Source organism: Lissotriton vulgaris, chromosome 7, assembly GCF_964263255.1.
Source record: "Lissotriton vulgaris chromosome 7, aLisVul1.2, whole genome shotgun sequence".
In the NCBI taxonomy this organism is placed as follows: domain Eukaryota; kingdom Metazoa; phylum Chordata; class Amphibia; order Caudata; family Salamandridae; genus Lissotriton; species Lissotriton vulgaris.
Genome location: NC_141695.1, coordinates 1,197,689,176 through 1,197,712,705, shown reverse-complemented (window position 1 = coordinate 1,197,712,705; position 23,530 = coordinate 1,197,689,176). Strand labels below are relative to the sequence as shown.

At 46.7% G+C, this 23,530-nt stretch overlaps 1 protein-coding gene across 1 annotated transcript in view; it reads left to right on the top strand.

Moving 5' to 3' along the window:
- The first annotated feature begins 14,216 nt into the window (after positions 1–14,216).
- LOC147703159 (adenosine receptor A2b-like) overlaps positions 14,217–23,530 on the top strand; it is a 32,274-nt gene continuing 22,960 nt past the window's right edge. Inside the window, exon 1 of the mRNA XM_086931700.1 lies at positions 14,217–14,311. The gene's annotated coding sequence lies outside the window, so the exon portion shown is untranslated. The remainder of the gene's footprint in view (positions 14,312–23,530) is intronic.

The following is a 23,530-nucleotide window of genomic DNA, read 5'->3' as shown; positions in this document are numbered from 1 at the left end:
GTCGTTTGTATGCCCGCCCAGAATGCTTCTAATTGTGGGCAAGTCCAGGCTAAGTGTATAAAATCGGAATGCGGTGTGGTGCATTTCAAACATGTGTGAGACCTGTTGGCGTCAATCCTGTGTGCCATAGTAGGAGTAAAGTAGGCCAGGCGCAGAAATTTGAAATTAATCAGTTTGTGTCTACGGTTTTGGTATTTTTTTTGGCCTCGCAGCACTTAGCCCATTGGTTGTCAGTTATGGGTCCCCCTATATCTGCCTCGCATGCCTGTCGGAGTTTAGTGTCATTTACTGGTTTCATGTTAATGCTTGCCTTATACATTTTGGAAATTAGTCGGGCCCCATCCGGATTCTCTATAACTAGTGAAAGGGGGGGGAGGATTCCAGTTCTAGTGGGAATGTGGGAATTGTGGCCCAGAGAACTGACTGGACTCGGGTCATAATGAATCACAACATAAAACTGCAACTTGCCCACCTGGCGTCTTCGTCTAAGGAGTATACATGTCCCTCAGGGAAAGGTCCCCTATTTTACTAATGTCAAGTTTAGTAAGCGTACGTTGTACTAAGCCCTCGCCTGTGAGCAGGAACCATCGAGCGTTAGGTAGGGGAAGGGAGGACGAATATAGGTGTGCAGCGCCTGTTACCTTCCTCGATTTCCCCCATGCTCAGGAGGTGGTAGAGACTGTCTATATGTCACATCTATCGTGAGGGAAACCTCCAGGGAGTACTGTGGACAGTTTATCTGGAAGCACCAGGTCTGCTTCTGGTCTTAGAAATAGAATGTGTGCATCAGGGTGATACCAGGCGTGTGCATATCAACATTGTGTCACTAAATAATACAGTTGGAAGTTGGGGACACTATACCCCCCTCTGTCGTACAGTAGTGTTAGGATGGACCCGCAAATGCGGGGGTATTTCCCTCCCCATACCAATCAGACCAGATGGGAACGAAGTGTGAGAAAAAGCCATCTGTTAGCGGAATTGGTATATTATTAAAAGATATAAAAATTTAAGAAGGACTACCATTTTCAGAATTGCAGCTCGACCCTCTAACAACAATGGCAACCTCACCCATTTGTCGATCTGTTCCTTCAGTTTGTGAACGGCTTGGCCGTAATTCAAACGGATGATGTGAGTGATGTCTCGATGTATGTGTATCCCAAGATACTTTACTGAGTCTTTGCACCACTCCAGGGGATACTCGCATTCCCATGGGGTTGTGCCCGAAGTTAATGGAAAAATGGTGGACTTGTGCCAGATTATACCCAGCCCTGAGAAACTTCCAAATCGTATGATTTCCCTTATGAGGGGTGCAAGGTTTATCTGCGGTTCTCGGACATATAAGATGGTGTCATCCGCGTAAAGGGAAACTAAGAGGGGACCAGTGTTGAGCTGCAGCCCACGGTGCATGTGACGCTCTTGAAAATGCCTGATCTGCAGATCCATTAAGAATATAAACAAGTGTGGGGACAAGGGACAACCTTGTCGTGTCCCACAAGATAGCTTTAAGGGTTTAGAAAGGGTGCCGTTTAGACGAAGTCGCACTACAGGACTATTGTATAGTAGAGCAACTGTTGCGGTGAAACCGAAGGGTAGGCCCATACGTCTCATCACTTCTAGGAGGAAAGGCCACTCGAGAGAGTCGAACGCCTTCTCCGTATCCAATAATATCGCAGCAGCGAGGGTGTCCGGTTGTATTCTGTCCAACTCTGCGAACAGTGTTCAATGAAGTGGACCGATGCGGAACGAAGCCAGATTGCACCTGGCAGATAATGAACTCCATTAATTGAGCCAACCTATTAGCCAAGGCTTTAGCCACAATTTTGTAGTCCAGGTTGAGTAAGGACAAAGGGCGATAGGAGCTGCATTGTCTATGGTCTTTGCCGGATTTTGGGAGGAGAATTATGACTGCCTCTCAAAATGTGGGGGAGGAGTATCTGCCTTTCCAATGCCTCTGCATAAACTTCGATCTTTAATTTCTTTATAAAAATCTCCAGTGAAGCCGCCCAGTCCTGGGGCAGTGGAGCCCTGGATTGTTTCGATAGCATGTGTAACGTAGACTTCTGATATTGGCTCCGCCATGAAGTCCTGCATGTATTTCTCCAAATACACCAAGGCCATTTCTTCGAGGTAGTCTGTCTGGGCAGTGTAATTAGTGCCCGCCCGAGACGTGTAAAGGGTAGTATAATAGTCCATGAATTTGTCCCGGATGGCAGAGGTAGTGTCAAGCGTATCGCTTACAGCTGATTGGAGCTCTATAATGTATGACTTACAATATGGAGGCCTCAGCGTTTGTGCTAGCACTCTCCCTGGTCTCTCTCCCTCCCCATAACGCCGATCCGAGTGGTATTTCCCCAGAAACATTATTTCCTCATCCGCAGTGTCTCTGTACTCAGACAGAAGTGCAAGCCTAGTTGCCTGATAGTGAGGGGTCGGGGATACCGAGGACTGAGAATCTAGCTCCGCCATGTCTCGTTCAATACGGGCTGTTGTGTTGTGGAGATCTTTGAGCACACCAGCGTGTTTAGAAATACAGACACCTCTAATAACGGCTTTAAAGCCTTCCCACAATACCGCCCTGGTGTCAACTGAACCGGTCTTGAGTTCAAAATAGTCATATATCGCCTCTCGTAACTCCGCTTTGAATACTTCGTCTTGTAGTGTCCTGCCTGGGAAGCGCCACTGCCACTCATATCCCGCCGGTCGCGGAAGTTTCCGGTGTAATACTATCGGGGAGTGATTGGAGTATGTTCGAGGGAGTGTCTTGTGGGGAGCAAACCAGTCAAGGATGTCAGTGGTAACTAGCCAATAGTCGATCCTGGTCCAGGTGTGATGCTGTCCGGAATAGGGAGTATACTCAGTCAGCGTAGGATTGCGGCGCCGCCAAATGTCAACCAAGGCGTAATGGTCACAGAGGTCGCACAGGGCTCTCTGCGTCTGCGGCTTGGAGTCAGGGGCACTAGAGGTACTGTCTAGCACTGGGTCAAGCAGTAAGTTAAGGTCCGCGACCAGTAGCATCTTCTGGGGTGCATACCTTGCCAGCTGGGCTACCATTGTTTGGAAAAATTCAGATGTATCATTATTAGGGGCATAGACGATAATCAGTGCAGTTCTGTGGCCGCACAGAGAACCAACAACTGTAATGTATCTTCCCTCCGGGTTGCGAAGGATTGCACTGAGGCTAAAGGGGACTCTTTCGTGTATCAAGATGATGGTGCCCCTAGCATAGCTGCTATAATTTGCAAAGAACCCATGGGCACCCCTGCTAGCGCCAAAACGTTGTGCATCGGTGCGGGGCAAATGTGTTTCCTGCAAGTATGCTATATCTATATTGTGCCGGAGTCGATAATGAAGTACCTGCCTACGTTTGCGATTACTGTTGAGGCCTCTGACGTTCCAGGACATCAAGGATAGTGCAGAGGGCCCAGCGATATTGCCCAATCGAGTCATCTAGGAAAAGTGTGCATCTTATCTTGTCTGAACTGTAGTGAACGTCAAATATTTCCAGGAACATTGAAGTAAGGTGTAAAAACAAACAATTGAAATGAACTTTTCCCTTCCCCGCCCACAGCCCCCCACCCAGCCCCCTTCCAACCCCGAGGAGGCCGACCCATAAGGAATTCTCTAGCATGTCGTATATAGGAACTCTCTGTTGATCAAACATAACGCCTACTAAAAGCCCCATGGTGGGTGGGAACCAACTAAGCGTATACACCTTGGGGGGTGGCAGCACAGGGTTACATAAGCCATATGTGAGAACTTTGAATGATGTCAGTAATTTCCCAATGGAATACAGAAATACGTTAGAAGCAGATACTTGCGTCAACCAGTGCCAGGATTCGTAAAAAGCTCAGCACTTGCATCTGAGCCGCTGTGTGGCGGGGAGGATTGAGATCCGCCTGCCATAGCCTTATAGGTCTGGGAGGGGAGGCCAGGATTGGGTCTGGGGCCTAGTGATCGGTGTGCTCTTTCCACCAGAAAGCTCTGCATGAAGGCCTCCACTCCAAACAAGTCAGTGAGTCATTTTTCCACGAATTGATCCATCCGGGCCATCGCCAATGTCTCTGTTACTCCCGTTATGTGGAAGTTAATGGGGCGGCTTCGGGATTCTAAATCTTCATTTTTGATCGCCACCTCCTTCAGTAGTCTTTCCGCTCTCTCCAATCTCTTAAGAAACTGCGCTGTCCCATCCTTGATGTCCGATATGCGGGCCTCTGCAACGTTCAGTCACCGATCATGGACTTGTATTTTGGCCCCTCTGTCTGCAATGTTCTTGTCTAAGCTGTCAAAGCGAGAGTCCAGTGCCTTGAATCCAGCCCTCATTTCCTGCAGTAAAGCGGTGACAGGTGACTCGGGGCCCGATGCGTGTTCCATGGCTAGCATGGTATCTGGCATTTCAGCAGGTTGTAAGGGCGCCCTCTCCGCCACTTTCTCGAATGGAAGAGTTCTCTGTTTGGGGTCCTTCCGTCCCATGCCTCATCAGTGGCGCCAGGAGTGAAGTCTTGTTAGCCTGAACAGCTGCCTACTGACCTCAGTAGTGTGGCAAATGGTATAGTCATTGACCATGGGTATTCACTAGTCTATCTGCGTAGTGGCTGACGTGTGGAAGGCTTAACCGGACACTTGAAGGCAAAATGGCGTCTATTCAGTGCAGTTTCTGTGATGAAGCTAGATTGTATCCAAGCCCAGCTTGTATCCTCTCTGTCACCTTTAGGGAAGTTTGCCGTATGTGATACTGGAGGCGGATGGGAAGTCTGTGAGGGCTATCCTTGTTCAAGCAAAGGGTGGCTTCCTAGTGTGGCTACGGGTTCCGTGGCGGTGCATGTGTTGCTGAGGCGCTTCACCAAGCATAGGGGGTACTGGCAGGTGCAGTTCTGCTGCTGCCTAGATGGCAGTCTGGTGTGCGGTATCAGATGGTGGCTGTATTGGGTGGGCCTATCAGATTGCCCTCGCCCTTTGAGCAGCGAGACTCTCTCTCCCCCGTCTCCGCAGAGCACGGCTGCCGCCCGGGCCCCCGATCACTGCAGCGCGGGGCCCTGTCCACGCGCACTGCAGCACTCGCCGGGCTTGTCGCAGGGCCAGGCCGGCAGTTTAGGCAGTATGGGCGTGGATGTGGAACTAGGCGGGGTAGAGATTCGCCGAAGCAGTTTCCACTCACGGCTCCAGCACTCTAATCTGTGTGTGCCACCGCTCCCACCATCAAGTCCGTCCGTGCGCCAGTGCGCCGTTAATCCGGGTGCCTTAACTCTGGTTCCTCCCCGGTCTATCCCGGGTCGTTCTATCATCGCCCCAGAGGACGGTCCGCTATCTTCGATCGGACTTCGGTGTGCAGCATCGCTTCCTCCACACTCTGCAAGCCTTTCCGCACAGAGTGAGTCACGTCATGGGGGGAAATTGCGAATGGACCCGTGTGTTCCCCGGAGCTTCTCTACAGAGCCGCCGGCTTGGCCACGCCCCCTAAAAATGTTTTTTCCATGTCACAAGCAACCCGATTCTGTGAATTGGAACGTTTGCTAGCAGAAAAAAGCTTTGTACACCTGGCCCATTGTCCCTACTGCTGTCTAAGAAATATTAGTGTAAACTGCTTCCATCAAATAACACACTTATTCACCTATGGGTACATTAATGCAACCACTTATTTAATCATTCATATATCCACTCACCCATTCATATATACATTGATGCACTGCATCATCCGCCCGATTATTAATTCATCCTCACATCCATCTGTGCTCACACAAATTAAAAATTTTAAAACACAAGTTTCGCTTAGAAAATACCCTGAGGCGCTACAATTAAAAACATATGTGCATTTTGAAGCAACAATTACCAAGCTATAACTATGGACTATCTGAGAGCTGGGCCTAGGCTCTGAAAAGGACCATTTCCAGTAATAAGTTATTGCAAAGTTCTACACTAAATTGCAAATATCTACAAGCTGCTAATTTGCAATTGCAATTTTTTTTTACATTACACTGGTTCTGTTTTACCCCAAGTGGGCTGCACACATGAAACATAAACGTAACATGAAGTGTCCTAGAGGGTGATTGAAGTTACAAACAAAGTGACCCGCACCAAGGTACATGTGTGTTCAATATGTATTAATATGATAATCTATGTATTGCTCAAAGAAACAGTCCAATGTTACAAGAAATCATCATTTCCCAAAGATAAACAATTTCCAAGTCTTGATTGTAGATTTGTTACTTTCTTTATTGATAATCAATTCAGTTAAAACATACAGAATTGCCTATCGCCAACGCGTTTCGTCACACCTGTGACTTCTTCAGGGCTTGTTATATAAGATTCTGTACAGTAGTCATGTCAATTTATCATCGGGTATCTGCACTGACGGTAACTGATCTTATTGTCAAGTTATCTTGATTCATTGGTGAGGCATCGGTGTGGTTCCCCCTGGATATGTCCTTCTTATGCCAATTAAATTTTGGACATGGTATCATCCAATCGTGAGCATTCAGGCGTCCATGGTCGAACGAGCTAGCTGCAAAATCCGGTCCTGTCAGGAACCACGCCGCAGAACATGATTTTTTTTTCGTGTGCCTGTTCCTACTTCTTGGTGCTTGCGGGAAGGCTGTTGTCTGCAGGGGCTCATGTTGCTGAGGTGCGGATTTGCTGTTCGCCCGCTGACCATCGCGGGCTTGGAGTCTGACGCCGGAAGTACAGGGGCGTACTCCAAGTCCCAGGATTCCACCTACCACCTCACCTGGACCTGGACAGAGACACGCCCACAACGGTTCCCACTACTTAAGCTACCCATAATTCCCACGGCACGGGAGCGCCCCGGGAGAAGCCCGGGACAAGGACAGGACCGTCTGTGGCCGTCAGGGGCCGTAGGTGGCCGGGCTGGGCCACCCCTCTAAGTGCCCCCTTAACAGACTATCTAACCACCGGACGCCTTTTAGCGCGGTACCTTGTTTTAATGTTTTTATTTTCATTCTTCAGTCGAAGGTAATTTTAGCACTTGCCGTTTTATTAGATAATCCTGCTTGGGCCACTTTGTTGTAACCTCATATTCTTCCTGCATCCTGTTTAATTGTGTATTTTAATTTATTTGTATTTCTCCCTTCATTTGGCCGTAAGTGGCTCTGTGTACTACTATGGGTAAAGTTGATAAGACGACTGTTTCACCGCCTAATACTTGGCAATTAGCGGCATCAACCAGACCCCTCCCGAGCCTCATGGCCATTGACAAAATGCTTCAAAAAACGATAGGGGTTGTGGCAAATGCAATAGAAAATACTGAAAGGCGCCTCTCAATCACTCCTGCTATGCCCCCCTACTTTCTTGGATGATTGCTCTGTAGTCAGCCTTTCCCGCTGACTTCATGTCTTCTCTTATGCCCTCGTTCTCAGATTTACCCTGTACCCAGATTGAGTCTGACCTGAATTTTGTAACGGAGGCTGCTCAGTCTCCTCCCCCCACTGGCTCTCCCTAAGGAGCATAAACACCGTGCCAGATCTAAGAAGCTTAAAATAGTTTTAAAAAAAACAACCAAGAGACCAATATCTAATCCTGTCCGTGCAGATTGTGATCCTGGCCCCCGTGTTTCCAACTCTGGTCCTCCTCTTTGGGCTACTCACCTACTGACCGACCTCCAGGCCCATATGGAACTGGTTATCAACACTCACTTTAAATCATTATCATCTAGGATTGATAGACTAGTTTCCCAGATAAATAGTAAAGGACTGGGGAAAGTACAGCCAGCTTCAACACTGGGGAATACTACTTCTATAGGGGCCCCTGGATCAATCCAGGTAGCTGCGAAGGGCTAACCCTCGGGTGATAGCCTTTGCCCTAATTCCTCTATTCCTGTCTTGGTCCCTCCTAATATGCTGCATTCTATACCAGCCCCAATTGGCCAAGGCGCTATTGTTTGCCCTACTAAATATCCAGCTGTCCCTGGACCTAAATCCCGGAATTCGCCTCGGCACTCAAAGGCGACCAGGTCCCCACACCGCCCTATGAACAATGATGCGAAGGGTCCACCCCAGCTTTCCTCGGAAGCCTCTCCATACGTGGTGGTGCTCACAGGTGTTCCACCCCTCTCTAGCGAACGAGATGAATCTTTTCCCGAGCTGAAGAACAAAGTTATCTTCTGGCTTAGTAGGTATAGACCCCTAATGGGAGCTGGGCAGGGGGAAATCTTGTTTGCACGTAGAGTTAGCTGGCTGGGGACGAGATCTAAGGACATTAGTGGTGACTGTGTGATTGTAAATTTTCGGGATCCAAGGGCTGTGGGACATATATTACGCAATGGAGGGCATTCCTTTATGGACACTATTAATACTGTTCATCTGGGGTACTTTTATTCACAACCTTCTGTTGTAGGCGGGCCTGAACCACTTCACTCCTTCCCTGTAGGCCGTGAGTTTGAATATAATATCCCAGTGGGCAATGATTCACTGCATTAAGTCACATAGATTGACCACCACCAATATTGTGTGCAGAAGGATTTGTCTTGAATAAACTGGCAAGCAAGGATCTGGGGAATTCGAGCATAGAGGAGGGCTCTTCTGGGTTGACTGCCCGTCTGAACGGGTCAATAATAAATACATCACCAGCCGTCCCCTAATTATGATTCAGCCAGTGGTGCAGGGGATTTGGGTAGTCCCCTACACACAGAATCTTCTAGCCCTGTAGAGATCCAATCATTGGTAGAATCTCCCGCTCATGTCCCATTACACTTGCCACTCATTGGCTCCTGAAATGTGGCAGGGTTGGGAATGTAGCTGTCAAATCCGGAGTGGGGAGAGCAGATGGACAGCTGTGATCTGTGTCTCTTCCAAGAGACTTGGCTGCTAACCCCTCCAGTTAGGGGAGGTTCCGGCAGTACAGGGCTTGAGAGGAAGACCCTCGGGGGTTATGTATCTGGGTTGCCCTCCATTTGAGATGCACAGTAAAGGTTATAGATTCCCACTGTCCGGACATTCTGTGTGTGCTACTTAATTTTACAGGTGGCACATCGTTGGCAGTGTTTAACATTTACTTGCGCCCCCACCCGCTCCAGCTGGGTCTATCAATTCTGGAAGCACTGGAGGTTCTTTTTCAATCTTTTCCCCCGTCGGTTCACAAAATCATTGGTGCCGATTTCAATTGTCATTTTGAACCGCTCCTGCGGATCCCCTCTATAACCACGGACGAGGACGAAAGTTGGCTGATCCCGGACTGCACCATGTACCCTGAAAAGTGCTTACTGCCACTGGCCCTTGCGATTAATAAGATGTTTTTTTCACACTCATTAAGGGCGTGTAATGGCAGATTGGCCCCAGATGTACCGGGTACCAGCACTTTCAACAGACCAGGGGGAAGCACGACAATTGATTATATCTTGGTGAATGTAGAGTTCTGGGCTCGCCTTAAAGCTTTCTCTGTGATCCCAAGGGTCAACAGTGATCACAATTTACTGTCATTAGAATTATCGGTCCCTTTGGGTCACCATACTGAACTCAGGCGAGAGGAGACTGCAACTAATCCAAATCTAGTCATAGCAGCAGGAGGGAGACGGGTTAGATGGGAGAGGGTTGCGCTGGCGCCCGACAGGTTGGCAGAACTTTATCAACTTGTGGTAAGCTCCTTTACAGATGTTTTCAACCTCTTGGCCACCACCAGTGATCTTCCCCATTCCCACTTTCAGGGGCTGAGGTGCATTCACAACAAGCTCTTCGGCTCCCTGGCAAGCTATTTTTATTCTAGTGATCTTAAGTGTCAAAGGGTAAAAAAGCGAGATCACTGGGTTTAACAAAACATGTAGACATGCGAAGAAGTGCCTGATCAGGGAAGTAAAATCGGGGTCAATACCCAGTATTAGAAAGGCGAGGGAGACGTACAAAAGCCTGATCAAAGAGGCTAGGTTTGAGTGGAAAGCCTCAAGGTGGGATAACATCAGGGTGGTACTGGGAGCTCGAGACTTTAGGTCATTTTGGAATCTTGTGCGAGTCGGGTCGGCTGAGGGGATGCCCATTACCACTAACCTTAGTGAAGATGTTTGGCTGGATCATTTTAAGCCCCTCTATTCACTGGGCCTTTCTGAACATCATGGCGAGGCCGTAATTCAAACGGGCCTCCCAGAACTGGCTCTCCCAGAGGCCTTGGTCCTAGTTTGCCCACCCTGCTCTATTTACGAAGTGCAGGTGGCCCTCAGAAGCTTGAAGCTTGGGAAAGCCCCGGGCCTAGATAGGATCCCCGGTGACCTTTACCGCAGCGAACAAAAGGTCTGGGCCCCCTATATCTGTGTCTATTTCAATGCCATCCTCCAGGGCCTGGAGGTTCCCGACACATGGCTGGGAGCTGAAGTAATCCCCATCCACAAGAAAGCATCTCCCCTTGACCCGGCCAACTACTGCCCCATAACTTTGATTGACGTCCTCCAGAAAATCTTTGCCCGCCTACTGTTAACAAGGTTGCAGAGTTGGATGGATGAACAACACATCTTAACCTCCCTTCAGGCGGGCTTTCGTGCGAAGGTTTCCACCATTGACCAACTGTTCAGATTACAGTTGGTCTACTGGAAGACGGTCACCATTGGGGCAGGTAGTTTGTATTTGATCTTTGTGGATCTTAGGTACGCATTCGACCTGCTTCACAGGGACAAGCTCTGGTCACTACTGTTGGAGATGGGCGCTCCAGCCTACCTGTGCCACCTATTTAAACGCCTGCATCAGGGCACAAATGCAAGGGTGAGGTATGGGAGGAGAGGGGAGTTGTCTGCCCCCTTCTCGGTGGAAAGGGGAGTGAGGCAGGGGTGTGTCCTGGCTCCTACCCTCTTCTCCCTTTTCCTCAACGGGCTGATAGATCACCTTTCGGGGTCAAAAGATCTGGATTCTCCCAGCTTGGCAGGGCGAAAGATACCTGCCCTAATGTTCGCTGACGACACTCTCCTAGTGTCAAAATCGTCCAGGGGCATACAGCGAACACTAGAGGAATTTTGTTCTTTCTGCCGACTGAGAAATTTGGAGATTAATCTCTCCAAAACAAAGTGTCTACAACAGTAAATTGGCTAATTGCCCCCGCCCACATAAGGACGGAACGGTGTTGGACCGAGGGTCTACCTTTGAGTATTTGGGGGTCACACTCAATGACAAAATGGATTTGGGACCCATACGGCTACTGCCAACCTAAAGTTGGCCCAATCATCAGGTGGTATTTTAAAAGTTTTTAATGACACCTCATCAAAACTGCTCAGCCCTCCTCTGGAGATCTATAAGGCTCAGGCAAGAGGGGGCGTGCTCTATGGCGTAGAGCTATGGGGCCATACCAGCGCTGCCCCCCTGACGCTCAGGGAGAATAGTTTTATTAGGCGCTTGCTCCGATTGCCTATGAGCACTCCCTTGACTCCATTGCGGTTGATGTGGGCCTGGTACCTATCCAGGAGATTGTAGCAAATCGCCCTCTCATGTACTGGAGACGTTTCTGGTGGACCCCTGAGCTTTTGAGCTATAGGGAGGACCTGAGAGACATTTTGCAGAGGGGGGCCGTGGGGAAAATACCTTGGTTAAACTATATTAAGCACCTCTACCATGCTCTAAGTAGAAGAGACTTGTGGTCGTTCCTCCAAGAAACATGTCCCCTGCTCTCAAAGAAATTACTGAACGGAGCACTAAGGAGTCACCGAATGGAATTCATCATAAGTAACCCCTCCAAGGGCAGGTTGACTGATACCTTTTTGAATATCAAGGCCCACCCTCTTTTTGAAGAGTTCTTGGACGATATCCAGCCTCCTTTGGCCAAGAAACTTTTCATTCAGTTCAGACACGGCTCATTGCCGTTGAGGGACTTAACACTTAAGTGGCCAAACGCCCCCCCTTCGGTGAGCCCTTGCCCGGGGTGCTCGAGCAGCAGAGAGACAGATCTGCACGTTCTGCTCTTCTGCCCCTCCTACGCCAGGGCAAGAGAGAAATGGATCTTGCAGTTATGTAGGGCTAGGGGCTTCAGGGACTACAGGGAGGTTTTTAGGATTCTTAAATATGATACTACCCCCCTGATAGTGTCCGCTACAGCTAGATTCCTCCAGTCTATGTGGTATACGAGGTGTGCTATATTAAAGTTGGAAGCTCACACTTCGCCACATGCACAGTAGAACATTCTTTGCAATACTAGTGGATGCTCTTTTTTGATCTCACCTGGCCAAGGGCCACTTTTAGTGGGTGTCACACTGCTTTTTAAATATTTTTATATATTGATATTCTTGTTTTCTAACTGATGTCTTTTAACATTTGTAGGAAGTGTTTTATATGAGATTTTATATTTAAATTCTTTCTAAACAGTTTCTATTGTGTATTCTGATGTGTATTGTGTGTATGGCCTTTTATGGTATTTTTTACCGAAATAAAGCTCTTTGACTGACTGACTGACTGACTGACTAAGAATCTGTTTGCACTCTATAAAATGTCTTTATTGTAAGAATACTTCCCTATGAATCTTTATAAAAAAAGAAACGAAAAGAACCAGATACTAGTAATGATGTTACGATCAGCCATAGCATGTTTCATTTCTGTTCAAGGCACCAAGACCTTGTTGCAAGCACCACACACCCCCTCACACACACCAGTTCAGAAGATATGATAACATCGAACATTTCAACACTGCATATTGTGAACATCTGATTAAAAGTAGGCATAGTAAAAAAAATCGATTCACCAAGGAAACGTGATAAGATAGAAGGGAAGTGAGACCAGATAGATATATCTGTCGCAGGGGCTGTGCCCGGCCTAGCAACTACCAATCCTCTGCGTAGATGCTATGAAAATTGGAAGTTAATTTGCTTAATTTGCGACACAGCTGTGATATCGGGAAACGTCAAAGAGGATAGCTAGTGGTAGGAGGCCAAGGGGTACACGGAAAGTTGTGACTTGTGTCCTGTCATCAGGCTACATCTCGAGTACTGTGTATAGCTCTGGAGGCCTGTTATGGAGTATAGTGCCCTGTTCTCAAGGGCACATGTGGAGTATTGTGTTCTGTTATTCAGCCACATCTGATATACAGCTACTGACTCTGGAGACCACACCTCAAACTTTTCGCAGTTAGAGATACCCCGTCTTGAATATTTATTGTGGTGAGTTCTGCATAGCACATATGGAGCATTGTGTCATTTGATACATGCAAAAAGAACAATTGATGGACAGAATGCAGAACAATTTCAAACATTCACCACAGTACAGAGATCTGGGCCTAAATCCATCGTTTTTTCTCCACATGCTATTCCAGTTTGAACCCAGCCATATGCAAATCAGTCTTGACTCTGCACCCAATGGGAACAGTCCATCCCAAACTGCCAGGCCAGGGCCTCTCTGGACCAGAAACAAGCATCTTGGGACCGGTTCGGGGTTTCACCCCCTCATCAGCCAGGATAGCTTGACTCCAGTGGCGTGGAGAGCATTATTTACATGCCCCTTCTGAGGAAATGTCCACATTACTAGATGCCACATATGAAATATGTTGCCGAGGTATGGATGCCTGCATATTGTATGCTGTTTCCAGCTCTGAATTCCACATCTGTTAAAGTGTGCCCTTTTCTGGTGCCACGTCTACAGTATAGTTTTATGCCTGGATGCAGGCATCTGGGTTGGTGTTTTTCCACTTGCGACTGTCACATCTGGGGGTTATGTTCTTGTCAGATGCCTGCCACATCTGGAGAATGTTGCCAAGGTACGGGCGCCTGCATCTGCGATGTGGCTCGCTATTCTGAATGCCACATATGGGGTATTGTGTCATTTTCCAGATGCCACACCATGAGCATGTTGCCCAGGTTTCCATACCTGTATATGGTATATTGCTTCCAGTTCTGAATGCCACACACGAGGTATTGTAACCTTTTCTAATGCCACATCTGCAGCCTATTGTCCATGCCTGCACCCCCTCGTCTATCAAGATTGTTTTTTCAGTTGTGAATGCCACATCTGTGGTACAGTGTGCCTTTCAAATGCCACGCCTGGGGCATGGTGCCCAGGTGTGTATGCCCGCATCGGGAATGTTGTATCCAGCTCTGAACACCACATTTGGGGCACTGTTTACTTTTCCAAATGACGCACCTGCAGTTTAATGTTCAGGTCTAGGGGGCATCGCTGAAGTATCGTGCGCTCCTTGCCCCATTCACGTCGCTGCAGGAAGTTTCCTCTTGCAACACGTGAAAGAGAGGGGCCGGGTGAGGCAAGGGAGGGAAGTGAGAAAAGCAGAAACCAACACAGGGTGTCGGCTGAGCTCACAGACTGGAAAATCAACCTGGGCGACCTACCTCGGGAGAGCGGACTCTGGGATCGGAAATGCTGAAGGACCCCCGGGAGCTGGGGAAGCAAAGGTAACATCCAGGGGCGCGCGAGGGAGCTCGAGGGGCGCGCGAGGGAGCTCGAGGCGGACACTGATTGGCGCAGGGGGACGCACCGCAACCGCAAGGGCAGGTGACGCAAATAGTTCTTTCCTGCGCTGGGCACTGAGGGACCAGGGTCGAGGTGCTGGAAACCAGGGTTCGAGCCTCGGGGTCGCGTTCACATCCTGTGATTCTGGGCAAATCACTTAATCTCCCGCGCCTGAATGTGCAATCTAAATACGGTGCTCATGTAAAGCGCTCCAATAGCTCCCGGTCGAGTTCGCGCTATATAAATATGCACAAAAAATAGGCACGTGTGGGGGGAGAGGGGTTAGTGGTCCTTAAGGAGGTGTGCGCCTTGCAAGTGAAGAACCACTCCGTGCCAGCAAGATTTTATAAAGTATGGCCGGATTTAGGGCTCTAGAGGCTGCTGTTGTCCCCTCAGGTGGCCTGCTGTGGGCCCGGAGACGTTGTGGCAAAAGGAGGGGGGGGGGTCTCTTCTCCCTTCTTACCAAGGGGTAGTCCACCCAAAATTCAGACCTGTCGCTACCGAGGCTGAGGGAGGCGTTGGTTTAAGCGCGTCGACGACAAGTGGAAACATGAGACAGCCCGGTCAAAGCTCGGCACCACGGCCGACGCGCCGTGTGACTGTGGCAAGGCGTATTTGACTGTCCCCCGTCCGAGCTGCTCAGTGACAGTCCCCGTGGGTGATAAACTTCACAGAAGTGCCCACAGTTGCCATAGCTACCAATTCTTTGTGATGTGATTGATGCTGTAACCCAAACAAATGATAACCTTATTGTTATTTTTTAAACTGTAAACTTTTTTTTAATGAAACAACATACTTATAATGAGTTGTTTTCCCCAGCTCTTTCTCGTGACACCCTATTAAAACGAACTTTTCTCATCGGATTGCCGTCTGTAAACGTAATCGGTAATGTTTCTTATTCTAACTGCCAACCCTGGAGAGGTGTGTTATGTTTCGGAGGCAGCATTTTGATATTTTTCTAGATCTGTTCATTTATTTGGCATTTTTACACAGACCAAAAAAGACGCAATGGTTCCCAGAGCGCTTTGTTATGTTTTGTTGAGTTTGGTTACACTGCACATGCAGGTTACATGCAAGCAAGACTTGTGTTGGTCTGATACTCCGAGGCCATGGGACCAGTGACAGAATATCGGACACACAAATATTGTGTGGACAGAATATTGTGTCAAAAATATCGTGTACAAGAATATTGAGAAGGAATGTGCAAATAGGTAAGCATACATTTACTATTCTTATCACCAGATCTACGTACCTTGAAGATCTATATATCGTGAAAGTACATATATTTGGAGTTATATATAGAAAAACTTTACTTACCCGTAGACAATGACCTACACAATATTCTTGATATTTTTGACACAATATTCCGTCCCACAATATTTGTGTTTCCGATATTTTGTTCAGATACAGAGGTCATGTTGGTACAAGCAATTACTTTACAGAAGAAGAAATAAAGTACAAACAGCTAATTCAGAAATGTAAAATCATTGTTAAAGATGAGAAGACTACCTTCTATACAGAAAAACATAAAATGGCAAAAAGTTCACCCAGAGAGCATTTTAAGACAGTACAGGATCTCTCTTGTCCATCCTCTAGTAACATTTTGATGCCCAGTCAATTACTCTGAAACTACTTTGTCAATTTTTTAAAAATAAGGTTGATATAGTATATAGGATTTCGATGCAGCTACAAACACGATTACCCCCTATGTAGAGAAGGATCTCCTGGAGCAAAATCATCCGAAGTTCCTCAATTTCCCATCTCTCATTACTGAGAGAGTGTCAGATCCAATAAAGCAGAATAAATCATGCGCTCCATCGGAACCTTGTCTGCCTAAAATTCTTCAGGAGGTTGTAGGCACAGTGACTCTGCAGCTTACTGTGCTATTAAATATAATTATCAACATGGGCATCTTCCAGTGAGATTGGAAAAGGCTTCTATAGCTAAGAAAAACCCCTGCTAGACCCAAAAGAAGAAAATATCACCTATCCCATCTCATGGCTCCCCTTACCTGCAAAAATGTTAGAGAAATATCTGAACATTGCTCTTTGGAATATCTAGATCAGAAGGAGTTGCTGGGTGGACCCCAGCTTGGCTTCTGTAAGGCTCACAGTACAGAGACAGCATTGGTAGTAGCCAGAGAGGAGATACGTAACATTGTGGACAATGGAGGTAAGTCCGAAGTGATCCTACTAGACCTATCCGCAGCCTTTGACACAGTGAGCCACTCTGTCCTGAAGCAAAGCCTAGCGGGGATAGGCATTGGCGGGCCAGCATATGATCTCTTGTGCTCCTTACTTACAGGAAGACACCAATTGGTCTTGTTTGGAGATTTCCTCGCTAATCCTTTCTCCTAGCCTTCTGGTGTCCCACAAGGGTCACCCCTCAGCCCAAATCTATTTAGTATTTAAATGGCTCCCCTTGAAAACCTTTTAATATTTTTTGGTTTCTCAACCATCTCCTATGTCGATGTCACACAAATAGTAGGGTCTATCACTAGCAGCATCGAGGAGGTGGTGCATCAGTTTAATAACTGTATGCGAGCGGTGGTTAGCTGGATGAGCTGTCACTGGCTCAAATTGAACTCGGAATAAACCAAGGTGATCCTCTTCAGCAGGTACATCTCTTTCTGGAGCAAATCCTGGTTGCCTCAGTACTTGGGTCTTCTTCCCACCCTGGGACCTAAAGTGAGGAACTTTGAGGTAATCTTTGACTCCAAACTCACTTTCACTAAACAGACTAAAATGCTGATCTCCACCTGTTTTTTCCAGCTCAAAACTTTGAGGAAAATGTTGCCCTTTCTTTCACTCGATGTTCGGAAAACAGTCATAATCTCTCCGGTTTTATCAAGATTAGATTACTGCAATGTCCTTTCTTTGGGCATGTAGTAAGATTCTCCTATGAAATTGCAAAAAGTGCAGAACGCTGCTGCGCAGCTCATTAAAAACATCAGGAAACTTGATCCATTCTAAAAGGCTCTGGAGGAGCTTTATTTCTGCCAATAAACGAGAGTGGCTTTCAAAGCCCTGTGTACAGCGCACAAAACACTCCATCTTACTGGCCCTCATTACCGTAAGAACAAATTCTCCTGGAACTCCCCTAGAAGATGTCCTCCGTCGGCAACTTCACAAACAGTGACGATTCCTAGAATCCCTATGGCCTTGTGGTGTGGCAGAAGCTTTGTATATTCCACCTGCAAGCTTTGTAATCAGCTGCCTTGGAACCTCAGATGCCAGTTGAATTTGATGATGTTCAGAAAGCACCTCAAAACGTGGCTTTTCCCACTCTCTATGTAGTTTTGGGTTCTAATTTTTTACTTGCAGCATTTCTCTCCTTTTGTAGACACTAGCGCCAAGATGCTGTCAGGCATGTGCCACGCTTTATAAATATAAATATCAAATACACCAGCTAATTTGTGGCTCTACTCTGGCAGTGTATAGACATATAGAGGGTCAATTAGATCTTGGTGGATGCAGGCTACCCGCCAGAAATTGCCAGATGCATGTCTGCCGTATTAAGAGGGTAATGTGGCGCGTTCTTAATGGAACATCTCCAAGACTGGTTTCAGCTCTAGAGGCGGTGCCAGGAGGGCCGGCTGTCAAAATATAAAAGTTAGTAATATCGACCTGCACAGAATTCGACTGCAGACTATCAGCTACCAGCATATCATCAGGGTAAGCACAGATAGGGAAGTGAAGATTCTTCAATCAACATCTATTAACCCCTCCCCTGCTGATGACGGAACCGCTCTGTCATCAGCCGCGGTGGCGCTGTGCTGATGATGGAGCGGTTCCGTCATGGCCCGCCCGACGCGCCTGCGCGGCGCGGATTCCGTGCCTGTGCTGGGCGTTCTATTGAGCAGGCGGAGCCATGACGGAATCGCTCCGTCATAAGCACAACGCAACCGATGCTGGTGACGGAGCGGTTCTGTCACCAGCATGCGCCCGCCGCTCGGCCGCCCTCCCCCCTTAGCACTGTGGCGGAATAGCCGCCGCAGTGAAGGGGTTAAATACGTTGGTAGTCCGTATTGTGGAGTCGACATAGGCACAGCTCAATATTTAAAAAACATACTCAATAGTTTGTTACCACACAGCTAGGATGGTGGGGGGGGGGGAGGGTTATCTGCCCTGCCTTCGCATAGAAAGTTAGTTGAGCTTGAGTTGAGTCAGTCACTCCTCCCAGACTAGCTCCTGGAGCTCGAAATGGCATGAACCAACTTATTCACGCGGGTGAGAAGGAAGGCACAGGACATGAATGCTTACATCATGTATAAATTGATTTTTATTGCCTATGTGAATTTCAGAGCAGATATTACGTTTATAGCTCCCTGCAGCAGTGCGTCAATGGACTGCAATATACAGAAGCGTGGAATAAACTGGGTTACTCCTACACAGTGGTCAATTTGTAAAAAAAAAAAGGAAGTGCTAGGGCTCTTGTCAGGAGGCAGCTTGCACCAGCCCATTTCTCCAGTTAGCGCAGCCTACAGCAGCACCAACTACTAGCCATGAAAGTGGGGAGCAGATTTGGCATAATGGCCAGAGCTGCAGACTACGGAGCTGGGTAACCAGGTTTGAGTCTCTGCGTTGGCTTAATATCCTGTGATTCTGGGCAAATCACTTAATCTCCCCATCAGTTAATGTGTCCATAACTGGTGCTCATGAAAAGCGTTAGTGTTTATGATTAAGTGCCAGTGCTGAGCACCAGAAACCAGTGGCTCAAAGTAAGCACCGCTCCCACAAGTACTGTCCATTGATCAGCCAAAATAACTCATGGGGATAATGCTTCTGCACAGATATATGTGGAGCCTTAAGGTGACAGGCTACAGCCTTAATAAAACAGCCAAAGTATATGTGCCAGATGCAGCAACGACTTTTGTATAACCTTCAGGTGATGTAGTAAGTTGACTGGAGATAGATGGATGCGTGGGTTAATGTGCCCTTGTCCAGGTTATGGTTAAGTCACATGTTCTTGTACTGTTGAAATACCTGAAGGGGATGTATGACATTACAACGCATGCTTTTACTACGCATGCCTTTACAACGTGGTTTTTACATCGCAAACCTTTACAACGCATAGCGCTTAGAGGTGCTGGATAGTGAAAAGTTTAATTTTCTATTCCAACTCCATTCCCTATGGACACTAGGGAAGGTGTTGGATAGAAAATTAAACTTATTCCCTATCCTAGAGCGCCCCCCAGCGCAATGCGTTGTAATGGTTTGCGTTGTAATGCCTGCGTTGTAATGGTAGTGCGTTGTAAAAGTTTTGTTGTAAAGGTTGTTCACCACCTGAAGGAGTCAACACAGATGTGTGTGTGTGTTACCAGTAAGTCACATGTTCCTACCATGGTAATATAGCTTTGGGTACTAATGTACCCGCCACATTGATCTATGTGTAACCTGCACTTTACATGCGCCAATCTGGTAAACAGGTTGAGTGGACTAGAGCACCATCTGTGACACTCTTTATGTAACTAGCAAGAACATTTTAGTTAAAATATAAAAGACCGACATATTGAATGGTAAGTGCGTACAGAGAAAGTATCATTTTTACCATTCGTCACTCCACATCTACATACCCTGAGGGCATAATAATAATAATTCATATTTGTAAAGTGCGAACATATCACCCCCTTAAGGGTCTTAACGTGCTGGGGGACATCGAAGAGACTAAGGGGCAAATGTAGGTAGGCGTTTGCGATTCGCAAACGCAGAAAATCAGCGAATTTCGGCGTTTGCAAATCGCAAACGGTGCCTTGGTATGTAGGTGCACATTAGCAAAATAAGGAATCACAAAAATTGCTATTCCTTATTTTGCTCAAGCATTTAAGGAATCGCAATTTTGGCTTAAGGAATCTCAAAATACCACCTACTTCAAGTAGAGGGTATTTTGCGATTTCCTTTCAAAATGCATTTTTTTTAAAAATTCAAAGTGCCATGTGGCACACAGACATGCCTTTAGGGCATGTAAGTGCACCACATGTACTTAGAGGCACTTTCCAGGGGTGCAACAGGTGTCCTTTGGACACCCTGGCACTCTTGGATTTGCGAATCTCAAATTGCGATTTTCTCATAGAAAATCGCAATTTGAGAATGTATCCTCATTCATTCCTATAGGCCTCTTGGCCCATAGGAATGAATGGGACATTCATTACTTATTTGCGATTCGCAATTTGCTAATTGCAATTATGGAATGATAGAGAATCGCAAATAAATTGCAATTTTTTACCTACATTCCATTTTGCTATTCTCAAATAGTGATTCCTTAAAAATCGCTATTTGGGAATCGCAAAATGGAAATTACCTACATATGCCCCTAAGTGAGCTATTGCCCAAGCCACATGATGCTGAGCAGAGTTTAGTTGCCACCGGGGATAAAACCGTGAACCCACGCTCTGGAGTGAGCCACTCTGGCTGCTGTGCCACACCCATCCCATACATCATCAAGGTATATACATGTGGGTATAGATAATGTATACTTAAACCTTTTGCTATTTTGGATTCAATATGTTGTCCTTGATATTTGTATACCTCGATATTCTAGCTTCGATATTCAGGGGACAAACCGTAAATTATATATTCTGAATACCGGTGAGATTAAACACCGACCATAGCGATCTGCACAGGGCACAGGTTCCAACCCTTGCAAAATAGCGCAATGGGTTAAGCGCAAGCTGCAGATTTTGTATGCTATTTCGGACAGTTCACTTCAACCATATGTCCTTCCAAAGTTAATACAATTAGAAGTGTTGAGTCAGGAAATGGCATTATCTATTATTATAAACACAAGGGGCAGTTCAGTTTGTGGTGTGCACTATCAGCCTGAGTCATCAAGCTGATTTGCGCTCGCAAAGGGCCAGATTCTGAGAATCTGGCCCTTTGCGAGTGCGATTTTTGCATTTGGGATTCATCATCCCAAATGCAAAAATCGGTAATAGCGAATTCGCAAATTTGCGAGGAATTACATTTAAGGAATCTCTATTTGAGATTCCTTAAATGCAATTCATCATCCATTTTTAAATTGCGAATTCGCAATTTCGGCCCACTATTTACCGCAAGGTCAAACCTCGTGGTAAATAGCGAAAACTTAGAAAAATGCTTTTAAAAGCATTTTTCTAAGTTGCATGTTGCAAACACACATGTCCTTTGGACATGTGTGTGCGCAACACCTGTTCGTATTTACTTTTAAGGGGTGCTACAGGGTGTCCTTTGGACACCCTGTAGCACCCCTTTGGACACCCCTGGCACCCTTTAATCGCTATCTTATTTGCGATTAGCAAATTGCTAATCGCAAATAAGGAATAACTCCCCATTCATTCCTATGGGCTTTTGGCCCATAGGAATGAATGGGGAGTTATTCCTTATTTGCGATTAGCAATTTGCTAATCGCAAATAAGGAATATGTAGGAATCGCTTTTGTTTTTGCGATTCCTACATGAATGCCGTTTTGCGAGTCTGGAATAGAGATTCCTTATGATTCGCTATTTCAAACTCGCAAAACGGCACTATGATGAATCAGGCCGCAAGTCAATTTTTAACGGCGGTGACAGCACTGCCATGAGAATTTAAATAGGACCTCCATGTCTGACTCTCAGTGCCTAGAGATCCGGCATTGTTTTGTTCGCATCACCTTATCCCTCAAAGCGTCGTCATGCACCAGAATAGGACATTTTTGAAAACCCCTTGCTAACTCCTAGATTAAGAGGGTGGGCAATAAAGAGAAGAGTCTCTGACCAAGTGCATTCTGGTATTTTGAGTCCTGTCACATTTTCAAACAGGGCAGTGAGGTTATGTGTCCTATATTCCATCATTATTATTAAAAGTATTCATGTAGTGCAAAGTGTTATTTATAAAGGCATTCTGGTGCTTAGCTATCAGAGACCAGCCCAGACACGTGCAAAAACCTAGATATTATCAAGCCAAGTTTTTCAGAACTTTCCTAAAAGCGTAGAGGTTACTGATGGACTGGAGCCAGATTGGTAGGCCGCTCCAAAGACTGGCCGCCTGCACAGAAAAAGCTTTGCCACCAGTCTGAGCTTTCTTAAATCTGGGAACCTTCAGTAGATTAGAATTAGAGATCTAGGCAGAATGTAGCGTTGTCGTTTTTATCGAAATGGATGAGGCAAGATGTGATGAGAAACTCTGTGCACTATGCACAGCGATTTCAACTATATTCTCTTTGCTATAGCCAATGAAGAGAATCCAGAGCAGTTTAGGCAGAGGAGTGAAATGGCAAAGAGAGGGCAGCCTGTAGCCCGGTGCACCTAGAAACAAGGCACTGCCATAGTCCAATCTGCTCAACATGATGCTTTGGACCACAAGAAGGCAGGAACGGGTTGGCAATAAAGGTATTATTTCCCAAAGCACCCTTATTAGACCAAACCAGTTGGAGAAAAGTCTATTAACATGACTAGAGAGAGATAAAGCATTATCCACATCGACTCCTACATTTTGAACTGTTATTGCAGTAATCGGAAGTGAGTTCTCCTCTGGTGACCAAAAGTCTCCTGCCAAAGGATGTCTAAAGGACCCAGAAGAGCAACCAATAACCTCAGTCTTATCTCCGTCAAATTTAAGAGAGTTAACTCTGAGATGTCGAGCATGCAATCATGAAAATAGGCCATTAGGGAACAAGAGATGCAGTTCAGCATAAGTATTAATTGTGTTTCATCTGCATAGTTCACAAACTTTATGTCATGTGATTTGATTAATTTGGCAAGTGGTCTTAGATACTCATTAAATAATGTAGGGCTTAACCCCTACATTATTTCGTTGCACGCACTGCACCGCATTTGGGGATGCAGTGCGCGCAGCAAAATTAGTTTTATTTATTTATATGTTTACTTACCTGTAATCCTCCGTAATCCATAGATTACTACCCCCCACCCTGCCCCTCCCCCTCCCCACGTCACCACCCGGCGCTACTCCCACCACCGACCGCTACTGCTGTGGGGTGTCTCCAGCCTGGCTGCTCAATGCAGCCGGGCTGGAGAAATCTAAGTGCGAATGTGTGTTTTAGACAGTCCTGATGGCCCGCCAAACACATATGCGCACTTAAGGAGTGCACATGGCACTCCTCCCCCAAACCCTCTCACTCTGCAAGCAGGCTCAAAGCCGGAGAAAACCCCCCCAAAAAACATGGCATTGATTTATTTTTCATTTACT